The sequence below is a fragment of the Zingiber officinale genome, chromosome 2A, assembly GCF_018446385.1.
Source record: "Zingiber officinale cultivar Zhangliang chromosome 2A, Zo_v1.1, whole genome shotgun sequence".
Lineage (NCBI taxonomy): Eukaryota > Viridiplantae > Streptophyta > Magnoliopsida > Zingiberales > Zingiberaceae > Zingiber > Zingiber officinale.
Genome location: NC_055988.1, coordinates 59,000,238 through 59,012,921, shown reverse-complemented (window position 1 = coordinate 59,012,921; position 12,684 = coordinate 59,000,238).

Below are 12,684 nucleotides of genomic sequence, written 5' to 3'. Positions count from 1 at the left end.
GTCATAATTCTCAGATTCACTATGCTGAAAATGGTTCTACTTCTAAGTCGAAAGGTAAGAAGAAGAAGAAACATGTTATTTCAGCAAAGAATGTAAATAAACCTCAAGGTACAGGACAAAAAGCTGGAATGAAGAAGCCGAAGAGCAAGTGCTTCATCTACAAGCAATCAGGACATTGGAAGGCAGACTGTCCTCATAGGAAAGAGAACAATAAAGGTATATCTCATTCTCTAGTAATTGAAACATGTTTAGCGGTGTTATCTACCAACATCTGGTGTGTAGATACGGGAGTCACTGATCATGTCTGCAACTCTTTGTAGGGATTCCAAGAAACCCGACGACTATTTGAAGGAGAAATAACTGTCTACATGGGCAATGCTACTAAGGTGACGGCTGTTGCAGTAGGAGACGTCTACTTATCTTTTGATAGGAATCGAAGTTTGGTTTTAAGAAATTGCCTTTATGTACGCAGTTTCAAAAAGAATTTAATTTAAGTTTCTAAACTGTTTTTGGATGGATATTTTGTTTCTATCAATAACAGTGTTGTTATAAAGAGAAATAAGGTTATTATCTGTTCTGGTGCATTGGTTGGCAATTTATATACTTTAAATCCAATTTCTTCCACAAAGAAACAAATGGAAATTAATAACGCATCTTCTAATTCCAATAAGAGAAAGGAACCTTCGGAGATGAACCAAACATATCTTTGGCATCTAAGACTTTGTCATATTAACTTAAGTAGAATTCAAAGGCTTATAACTGATGGACTCTTGGGTTCATTAGTGGTGGAAAACTTTCCAACCTGTGAATCTTGCTTGGAAGGTAAAATGACCAAGAGACCTTTTAAGGTCAAGTGGTATAGAGCCAAAGATGTGTTAGAACTGGTTCATTCTGATTTGTGTGGTCCTATGTCTATCCAGGCAAGAGGTGGTTTTGAATACTTTGTCTCTTTTATAGACGATTATTCGAGATACGGATACATTTACTTGATGCGCCGCAAGTCTAAGTGCTTTGATAAGGCTGATGTGGAGAAACGTCTTGGTAAAAGTATTAAGACACTAGGTCTGATCGTGGTGGCGAATACCTCTTAGGAGAGTTTAGGAATTACTTATCAGAAGCTGGGATTCAATCTCAATTATTCGCACCTGATACACCCCAATAGAATGGTGTGGCAGAACGAAGGAATAGGACTCATATGGAGATGGTTAGATCGATGATGAGTTATTCATAATTACCAAATTTGTTTTGGGGATACGCTCTGGAAATAGCAGCACACATTCTGAACTTAGTACCTTCTAAATCAGTAATCTCTACTCCCACAGAATTGTGGAATGGGCGAAAACCCAGTCTAAGACATATTCGAATTTTGGGTAGTACAGCACATGTGCTGAAAGCAGATGCTGATAAGTTAGAATCTCGTACAGAAGTTTACATATTTATGGGTTATCCTAAAGGAATGAAAGGTGGTTTATTTTATAGTCCTAAAGATCAGAAGATCATTGTTAGCACCAATGCCCAGTTTTTAGAAGAAGACTATATAATGGACCACAAGTCCAAAAGTACCAACAGTACAAGATGAAGTACCAACAGTACAAGATGAACTACCACAAGAAACTGCAACACGTGTTACAAATGATGCACAGTTACAAACAGTGTCTCGTAGTAGTGGGAGAGTTGTGAGGCAACCTAAAAGATTCATGTTTTTGGGAGAGTCTTCGGACTTAATCTCGGGAAAACATGAACCTGATCCCCGGACATATGACGAAGCACTCCAAGATAAAGATGCAAAATCTTGGCAAAAGGCAATGAATTCTGAAATAGAATCTATGTATTCTAATAAGGTTTGGGAGCTTGTGTAACGCCCGCCCCTCTACTAGGGCGGGGTTACGTACGGGAAACATACATGCATATTAAACTATTTCTAAAATAGCGGAAGTATTTATTAATATATTCTCTTAAGTTTATAAATTATTTTTCTTTTAACACCCATCACTAATTATCTAACCATTTATGATCATATGAGCATGTTAAGCCTAAATTGAAATTTAAAAAGGTCATGATATCAATTCCCAACATAAGCATGAATAAATCCTATGAAATCATGCAAATCATAAACATAAGATAGGCATGGTTCATAACATGCATAAATGAACATAAGCAGATCTTTTCCCTTAGCCGAGCCACCACCACACACATCTCTTGCCCCTCCTGCTGCTCCCCTAGTTTATCCATCCCTTACCTTTATCTGCGGTACAAGGAAAGTAAGCTATAAGCACACAGGCTTAGTAAGATCCTTTCCTACTCACAAAAACCGTGTATCATAGCATAATCACATAAGCATATAGCATGGAGACATAATCCTCTAAAACATCATATTATGTAAAATATCATCACAACATATCATAGCATATCATTCTATATAAAAGCATCATGTCATATCATATCATATCATAAAAGTATATGCAAGATGTCTTTCAAAACATGCGTCATGTCATGTGCAAAATGTCTTTAAAACAATATCATATGATACTTAAATATAATCTCAACATGAGGGTCCGGCTATGTACCACATAACATAAATGCGCACAATCCCTAGGACGGGGTAGCTAATCCCGGACCTACTAGGGATACTAGGTCCGTACTACGTCCGTCGACCGAGGGACGAACTAAGGAGCCCATCCCTTGGACACTAAGGTCCTGGTACAAGCCACATAAAAAGTAAAATAGCATGTCTTATTTACTTATCATATCATGAAGAGTGCTCTTAGTCCCAACAAGAAGGGAAGCAACTCTTAGGCCTTTACTTATCATATCATAAAGAGTGCTCTTAGTCACAACTACTAGGGAAGCAACTGTAAAATACCGAAAATAGGCGAATATTAATAAGGGAATTTTCCGAAATTTTTGGAAATTTTCTGGGAATTTTTCGGAGCTCGTATGGACGAGTTAACGGGGATAAAAATGGGGCCCAGAAAAGCATGTTTAAGTTACCCCGTTTTAGCGAGGAAATGTTTCTATTTCTTTATCTTTATTTCCTTTTCTTTATTTGTTTTCTTTCTTCTCTTCCTCGCCGAAAACCCGCGCGCCCCTCTTCCTTCCCCGTCGCGACTGTGCACTAACCGCACTTGGCGGTTTCATCTCCTTCCGCGTGATTAAGCCGTGAGCACTCCTCTTCGTTTTCCCTCTTCTTCTTCACCTTCCTCCCGACTTCTCTCCGCCGGATCCTTTCATCTTCTTTCCCTTCCGACGCCGATCCTTGGCCACAGGAGTTTCAGCGCAGGCAGCCGAACCCTAGCCGCCGTCGAGATTTCCTCTGCCTTAGTGCCGGCTGCCACCCCGTGCCCTAGCCGAGCCTTCTTCCTCGCAGAAGCCAGCACAGCGGTGCCAGCCGATCGCCGACCTCCTCTGTGCTCGTGCCCTAAGTCTCACCTCCCGTGCCCAGCGCCGCCGCCGCCTCACGGGACATCGCCAAACCCGATTTCCCTCGTCTCTCCTCCTTCCCGAGCCGCACCAGGCACTGCCATCACTTAAGGCCGGATGGAGCAGTGCAGACCACTACCTCTTCAGTTGCCCTAGCCTTTGTCCACTGCAGATCAACTCACTTGTTGCTGTGCCATCGACAGTGTTGATTTGGGGCTCATATCATAGAGGTTAGGGTATTGCCCTAATTGGTTGTATAGGGTATTTAATTGTTGCTGTGGGTTTTATTGTGATTCTGGCAGTGTGGAGGATTTCCAACAGCAATTACTTCGTTGGCAGCATATTGTCCTATGGGGCAACACCTGCGGAGGTTTCGGATTAAGGTAAGGGTTTAGTGTATGGATTGAGTTGGCATGTTCTTGATACAGGTTGTTTTAGATATAAATTGTTACATATATATATAATTTATTATGGAGTGATTTAGGTACGTTTTGATATATGATAAATTGTAGTTCATATTTGGAATTTGATATTGGTTAGGTATTATTATTTTGTTGTAGGTGAATTATACTGGGTGGTTAGGTTGATTAGGGTTTACCCTAATTTAGCCTTAAGGATTTTATTTAGCCATTTCTTTGGATTGTATCTAAATAAAAGTATACACATTGATATCACAGGACTTTGACGCGAGATGGGTATCTCGATGTCGGATTTGGACATTCATATTGGAGGCGGGTACTTTTGACTTTATGTCTTTGATATGCATAGTAGTGAATTTAACAAGTAGCAATAATTATGTTCCCTTATTTGTTTCGGTTAATCACTACCCGATACCCGTTATATGATTGATTGTTTGCTTGTTTTGCATCTCATGTATTCCTTACCTGCTTATACATGCTTATAGGGGTAGTGATATACCATGCTTCACCATGTTCAGGACCTAGGTTTTATACCTTCAGTGTACCTTTGATTTGATTCGTTGACCTATGGTGCACATTTATATATATATGGATTAGCTCAGGATATTTTGTGGTTAGTGCCATGCACCATTTGCATGATTGCATGCTGTGCGATAGTCCGCTCCATTATTGTTGAGCACATCGCCAGTTACATGGATCTGCACACACCACCACTCATGGGTTAGTGGTCGATTCAGGTAGTGTGTGTTACAGCAGGGACTTTGTTTGGCTCTGTTGGTCCGCTCATGGGTAGCATGATGCAACGTGTTAGCCGGCAGGGATTCCTCCCCGTCATCGTGTACCGGGAGTTGAGAGCATTGCGCTCCCCCATTTATGATTTGGGATTGGAGGATAGGTGTACTCCGACAGCATCCCGTCCACTCGATCACTCATCAGGAGCAGTGACGACAGAGTGCACGGTTGTCAGAGCCCTACCCACTCGGCCTCACTATTGTGTGTGAGATGAACGACTGGCGTCAGGAGTGACCAGGACGCATCATTGGCATCATATGCATGATGCATTTATTGCTTGTGTTTGTGTTTGCTGCATTTATATGCTGTATATTGTTTGGACGCCTATGTTTGACATGCATACAGGATTTCTATGCCACTCGGACTATTTGTCCTTATACCCAGGTCCTGGTTAGTACAGTTTCTCTTCTGTTTACTTCAGTTGCATTTTTATCTTTCTTTGATCAGGAGACTGTACGCATGATTATTGCTAGGTGTTATTTCCCTACTTTGCATATCAGTTGTACCTGCTGAGTGTTGGACTCACCCCGCCTCCATTGTTGTTATTTTTCAGGTTGATGCAGTCAGGAGAGAGTTCCAGTTGCTAGTCCCTGCAGACCTCGAGGATATTATTGGTCTTTTGGTTTTCTTACATAGACTATGCTAAATTTGTTTTGTTTGATGGTATGGATATGGTATGGATTTTTGTGATGTCGATGGATGTGGTTTGGTTTTGCTTTTACTACATGCCTGCCTAGACGACAGAAGAGGTAAATTGATCTTATCGTCGGATTTGTGTTTTATGAGTGTAGTTGAGTAGGGTGGATTTTGAGTCTTCTTATCATTGCTTATTAAATTGCATGGAATGTCTGTGTGTTGTATTTTATTTCTGTTATTATTCCAACCGCATGTGGCTAAGGTATATGGAGATGTAGAAAGTTTCAGATTGTCCGCCGTATAGGGGAGATGCTGCCGAAATTTCTTCGGACAAGGACTCATCCGGGGCGTGACAATTTATTTGGTATCAGAGCCAGGTTTGCAAGTCAAACTGGGCATTTTCGGATTTTCGTTATGGTTATGTTTCAGATTTTCGTTTCGGATTTATATGGATTTCCGACGATTTTCTCGTTCGGAATTTTGAGGTCAAATTGGGGACTGGTCAGCGACGGAACATCTCCAGACATCAAATAGGTATGATGTTTATTTTATGATTATTATATTGGTAGTAATATTTGTAATATAACTTAACAGATATGAGGAGATCTACGCGTATTGCGACGAGACGTGGTGCTGGACGACCACGTACGAGGACCACGGGATCTCTGGACATGCCAGAGATGCCTACTGTTGATGAGCCTGTCAGTCAAGGACAGACTCAGCATATTGCAGGCGCGTCGGGATCTCAGACCCCGATGGCTCCTATAGAGGTACCTATCTCGGCTGTGCCGAGTGTACCTATCCCTACGGTATTTCCGGTACCACCAGGGGTACTACCGGCATACCCCACACCTGCACCGACCCAGCCTACAGTGTACCCGACACCAGTGGCACCTGTGCCCCCAGTGCCTACAGTAGTAGCAGCTGCTCCACATCCGGTACCATTACCTACTGTACCTCCAGCTGCGGCCACTTTTGTTCACCCGGCAGTACCACCGACGGCTTATGCTCCAGTTTATACAGCAGCACCGGGAGTTCCTCCTCCGGTTTTTTCCGCGGTACGACCTGTAACACCAGTTCTAGTGGTTCCTCCAGTTCCTGCAGCCGTCCCGACACAGCTCACTGATATTGTCGCAGCACGAGCTAGGATTCCAGCATTGGCTGAGTCGATGAAGACTCGATTCACTCTCTTCCGAGGAGACCTCGATCCGGATATGGCTCTATCATGGATAGAGACCATGGAGTAGACCTTCTTCTATATGGCTTGCTCCGAGTGGGAGAAAGCAGAGCTGGCTACTTTTCATTTACGGGATGAGGCTAACGCCTGGTGGATTACTCAGCGTTCTATCATCGGCGAGCGGAACGTCACTTGGACCAGGTTCAGAGAGGCTTTTGAAAGCCGTTTTTTCCCAGTATCATATCAGATGGCTCGCCGGCAGGATTTCATGAGTCTGCATCAGAACAATCGCACGATGACAGAGTATAATACTGAATTCAACCGGTTGGCTAAGTTTTGTCCAGAGTTAGTTGTGGAGGACAGATCTCGTATGATGCAGTTTATACAGGGACTGGATGGTTATCTGAAAGTACGGCTTGCCAGTTTAGGGATCGTATCTTACTCAGATACACTGGATCGAGCTTTGATGATAGAGTTAGCTCAGTAGAGAGCATTTCCGGACAGGAAGAGGAAGCATACGGGTCAGGCATCCGGACAGATCCAGCAGACACCGGCAATAGGACAGCAGCAGAGTTGTCGCAGTCGGTCAGGTCAGGGTACTTCTGGGGTATCTCATAGGCCTCAGAAGTCAGGGCGGTCTTCTTCAGGACGTTCTCGGTTTTCTCAATAAAACCAGCAACCACCTCCCAGTGATACTCATTGTTTCAGATGTGGATCCAGAGATCACCTCACCCCAGCTTGCTCTCTGGAACAGCCGGTTTGCTTTTATTGCAAACTGCCTGGGCACCAGAGCCGAGATTGTCAGCTGAAGGCTCAGCACACAGCTTCCGGAGGTCAGGACAGAGGGTACAGTCTAGTTAGTCAGGGGCATATCGAGGAGGGCAGAAAGCTCAATCTTCACATCGTCATCAGGGGACAGCTTCACCTGCAGCAGCATTTGGCATGCTTGGACAGGAGTACTCCAGTGCTTCCATAACACCCCAGAGTTCTGTTCCAGGACCTTATTATCCGACGCAGGGGCAGTATCAGATGCAGCCTCAGCCTCTAGGCCAGTACCAGACTCAGTCCTAGTCATCGGCACAGTATCAGTCACCGTCCTCTCAGTCTCCTCTGGCACATTATCCAGCACCGCCTTAGTGGCAGGCTTCTGCCCAGCCGTAGCAGCCGCTAGCAGCATTACCACCTCCTCCTCCGCCAGAGACTGGACGTGTTCATGCGATTACCAGAGAGGATGCGCAGCGAGCCGACAGATCCATTTTCCGCGGTACGATTTTCATTTATGCATTTCCGCTGATATATTGATTGATACTGGTAGCTCACACTCTTTTATATCCCGTACCTTTATGCGGGAGATTGGTAGATTACCTACTTTTAGACTGCAGCGATTGACCGTCTCCCTACCGTCCGGTGATACTTTAGACGTCACCCAGGAGGTCAGAGGTTGCCCGTTAGACTTTGGCAACATGATACTTACGGTAGATCTTCTAGTATTGGAGATGATCGAGTTTGATATCATACTTGGCATGGATTGGCTGTCAGTATATCATGCTACCATTGATTGCCAGACGAGGGTGGTCACCTTTCGGCCTCCGAACCAATCCTCGTGGAGTTTCACTGGCATCAGAGACGACGGCATCTCGATTATTTCGGCGATTCAGGCGCAGAAGCTGCTGTCTCACGGCTGTCACAGTTTCCTGTTATCTCTGATTAGTACTGAAGACAGCAGTAATTCGCAACTCTCCGACGTTCCTATGGTCCGTGAGTACCCGGATGTGTTTCCAGAGGAGCTACCTGGTTTGCCTCCCAGAAGGCCAGTGGAGTTCGCTATTGAGCTGATTCCGAGAACCGCGCCGACATTGAAAGCTCCTTATCGTATGGCACCAAAAGAGTTGAACGAGCTGAAGGTTCAACTCCAAGAGCTTTTAGACAGGGGATTCATTCGCCCTAGTGTGTCCCCATGGGATTCTCCACTTTATTTGTCAAGAAAAAGGACGGCACTATGAGGCTATGTATTGACTATAGACAGCTGAATGCAGTTACCGTCAGAAATAAACATCCTTTACCACGGATCGAGGATTTGTTTGATCAGCTCAGAGGTACATCAGTGTATTCTAAGATTGATCTGTGATCCGGATATCATCAGTTGAGGGTCAGAGACTCAGATATCCAGAAGACAGCTTTCCGTACGAGATACGGTCATTATGAGTTTTTGGTAATGCCATTTGGGCTTACCAATGCTCCAGCAGTGTTTTTGGACTTGATGAACCGCATTTTTCTGGAGTATCTGGATCAGTTTGTTATCGTTTTCATTGATGACATATTGGTCTACTCGCATTCCGAGGAGGAGCATGCACAGCATCTTCGTATAGTCTTGGAGACTCTTCGACAACATCGTCTATATGCGAAGTTCAGCAAGTGTGCTTTTTGGCTATCCTCAGTCAGTTTTCTGGGACACGTGGTTTCTAGTAGAAGTATTTCCGTAGATCCTCAGAAGATCGAGGCTGTCATTGGCTGGGAGCAACTGAAATCAGTTCAGGAGATCTGTAGTGTTCTGGGATTGGCCGGATATTACCGACGTTTTGTCGAGGGTTTCTCGCGTATTGCTATGCCGCTGACACGCCTTACCAGGAAAGGCGTGAAGTTCATGTGGTCCGAGGATTGCGAGATCAGCTTTCAGGAGCTAAAGCGGAGATTAGTGTCGGCTCCAGTTTTGGTTTTACCTTCTGGAGAGGACGGATTTGTACTCTACACCGACGCTTCTCTACAGGGTTTGGGTGCTGTTCTGATGCAGCACGACAGAGTAGTCTCTTATGCTTCTCGAAAGTTGAAGGAGCATGAGAAGAACTACCCAGTTCATGACTTAGAGTTAGCTGCCATCATCTTTGCTCTGAAGCTTTGGCGGCATCATTTATATGGTATTACATTTGAGATTCTCACTGATCATAAGAGTCTCAAATATATTTTCACTCAGAAGGAGCTTAATCTCCGACAGAGGAGATGGATGGAGTTCCTGAAGGACTATGATTGTACCATTAGCTACCACCCGGGGAAAGCTAATGTGGTTGCAGATGCACTCAGCAGGAAGTCCAGAGGGACTTTGGCTTGCCACCAAGTTTCAGTTACATACTTGGTTCAGGGTTTCTCTGAATTAGATCTTGAGGAGCAGGGACCGACAGAGCAGGGTATTCTTGTTACCATGGTTGCTCAGTCGTCGATCAGACGAGGATCCGAGAGGCCCAAGCCAGTGATCAGCATTTGCATTTTATTGGCAGTCAGATAGCTTCCGGGCAGCAAACCGAGTTTACACGAGACGAGGAGGGTATTATATACTTCCGAGGCAGATTATGCGTACCTCAGTCTCATCCGGTCTTACAGGAGCTACTCCAGGAGGCACACCGCTCTCGATTTACGATCCACCCAGGCGGGACCCGTATGTATCTAGACTTTAGGCGTTCCTATTGGCGGAACGGCATGAAGAAAGACATCGCGGATTTTGTAGCTAGATGTCTTGTTTGTCAGCAAGTGAAGGCTGAGCACCAGAGACCTGCAGGATTACTTCAGCGGATTCCTATTCCTGAGTGGAAGTGGGATCACATCACTATGGATTTTGTAGTGGGATTGCCGAGGACACGACGAGGCCATGACGCGATTTGGGTAATCGTTGATCGATTAACCAAATCTACGCACTTTTTAGCAATTCGGAGGACTGATTCCCTGGATCGATTGGCAGATCTGTGTTGCCGAGAGATCATCAGACTACATGGTGTTCCGTTGAGTATCATTTCGGATAGAGATCCACGGTTCACGTCTCGTTTCTGGCAGAGTCTGCAGCAGGCCTTGGGCACATAGCTCCGTTTCAGTACAGCCTTCCATCCACAGACAGATGGACAATCAGAGCGGACCATTCAGACTTTAGAGGATCTGTTGAGGTCATGTGTTATGGATTTCGGAGGCAGTTGGGAGGACCATCTGCCGTTGGTAGAGTTTGCCTACAACAACAGCTTTCATTCGGCTATCCAGATGGCACCGTTTGAGGCGTTGTATGGTAGACCTTGTTGGACACCCGTCCTCTGGGATGAGGTTGGAGAGGCCCAGTTGTTGGGACCTCATAGAGTTCAGCAGGATGCAGAGTTGGTCCGCACTATCAGACGGAGGATGTCAGAGGCGCAGGACCACCAAAAGAGTTATGCTGATCGGAGACGTAGACCACTAGAGTTCTCTGTTGGTGACCATGTATTTCTACGAGTTTCACCCACGAAAGGGGTGAAGAGATTTGGCTTCAGAGGTAAGCTAGCTCCGCGGTACATTGGTCCTTTCGAGATCTTGGAGAGGATCGGAGCGGTAGCTTACCGACTGGCACTACCACCGTCCCTGTCAGGCGTCCACGATGTATTCCACGTATCTATGCTGAGGAGATACGTACCCGACCCAACACATGTGCTGGCAGATATCCCAGTTCCAGTTCAGCCTAACATTACTTATGAGGAGGTTACGGTACGGATTCTCGACCGGAAAGAGCGTCAGTTGCGGAACAAGACTATCTGGCTGGTTAAAGTCGGATGGCAGCATCATTCGGACGAAGAGGCTATTTGGGAGCTCGAGGATACGATCCGAGCTCGATACCCCCATCTTTTCACTTGAGATATGTGATTTAATTTACCGTTCAGCATTCATCTTTCTATTTGTTGTTAGTACTTGCTGATGGTATATAATGAAATTTGGGGACCAAATTTTTATTAGTGGGGGAGAATGTAAAATACCGAAAATAGGCGAATATTAATAAGGGAATTTTTCAAAATTTTTAGAAATTTTCCGGGAATTTTTCGGAGCTCGTATGGACGAGTTAACGGGGATAAAAATGGGGCCCGGAAAAGCCTGTTTAAGTTACCCCGTTTTAGCGAGGAAATGTTTCTATTTCTTTATCTTTATTTCCTTTTCTTTATTTGTTTTCTTTCTTCTCTTCCTCGCCGAAAACCCGCGCGCCCCTCTTCCTTCCCCGTCGCGATTGTGCCCTAACCGCACTCGGCAGTTTCATCTCCTTCCGCGTGATTAAGCCGTGAGCACTCCTCTTCGTTTTCCCTCTTCTTCTTCACCTTCCTCCCGACTTCTCTCCGCTGGATCCTTTCTTCTTCTTTCCCTTCCGATGCCGATCCTTGGCCACAGGAGTTTCAGCGCTGGCAGCCGAGCCCTAGCCGCCGTCGTCGCACGGAGCAGAGCCTCTCCTTCTCTGCCTTCGTGTCGGCGCCACCGCCGGCCAGCCCGTGCCCTAGCCGAGCCTTCTTCCTCTGCAAAGTGTCACCACCGCACGAGATAGCGATGGCCACCCTCGACCGCTGTGCCCTAAAGTCCTCACTCTCCTCTGCCGTCGCCCCTGGCCGTGGAGTTCCCAGCGCCGCCGCCGCCTCACGGGACATCGCCAAACCCGATTTCCCTCGTCTCTCCTCCTTCCCGAGCCGCACCAAGCGCTGCCATCACTTGAGGCCGGACGGAGCAGTGCAGACCACTACCTCTTCAGTTGCCCTAGCCTTTGTCCACTGCAGATCAACTCACTTGTTGTTGTGCCATCGACAGTGTTGATTTGGGGCTCAAATCATAGAGGTTAGGGTAATGCCCTAATTGGTTGTATAGGGTATTTAATTGTTGCTGTGGGTTTTATTGTGATTCTGGCAGTGTGGAGGATTTCCAGCAGCAATTACTTCGTTGGCAGCAAGTTGTCCTACGGGGCAACACCTGCGGAGGTTTCGGATTAAGGTAAGGGTTTAGTGTATGGATTGAGTTGGCACGTTCTTGATACAGGTTGTTTTAGATATAAATTGTTACATATATATATAATTTATTATGGAGTGATTTAGGTACGTTTTGATATATGATAAATTATAGTTCATATTTGGAATTTGATATTGGTTAGGTATGATTATTTTGTTGTTGGTGAATTATACTGGGTGGTTAGGTTGATTAGGGTTTACCCTAATTTAGCCTTAAGGATTTTATTTAGCCATTTCTTTGGATTGTATCTAAATAAAAGTATACACATTGATATCACAGGACTTTGACGCGAGACAGGTATCTCGATGTCGGATTTGGACATTCCTATTGGAGGCGAGTACTTTTGACTTTATCTCTTTGATATGCATAGTAGTGAATTTAACAAGTAGCAATAATTATGCTCCCTTATTTGTTTCGGTTAATCACTACCCGATACCCGTTATATGATTGATTGTTTGCTTGTTTTGCATCTCA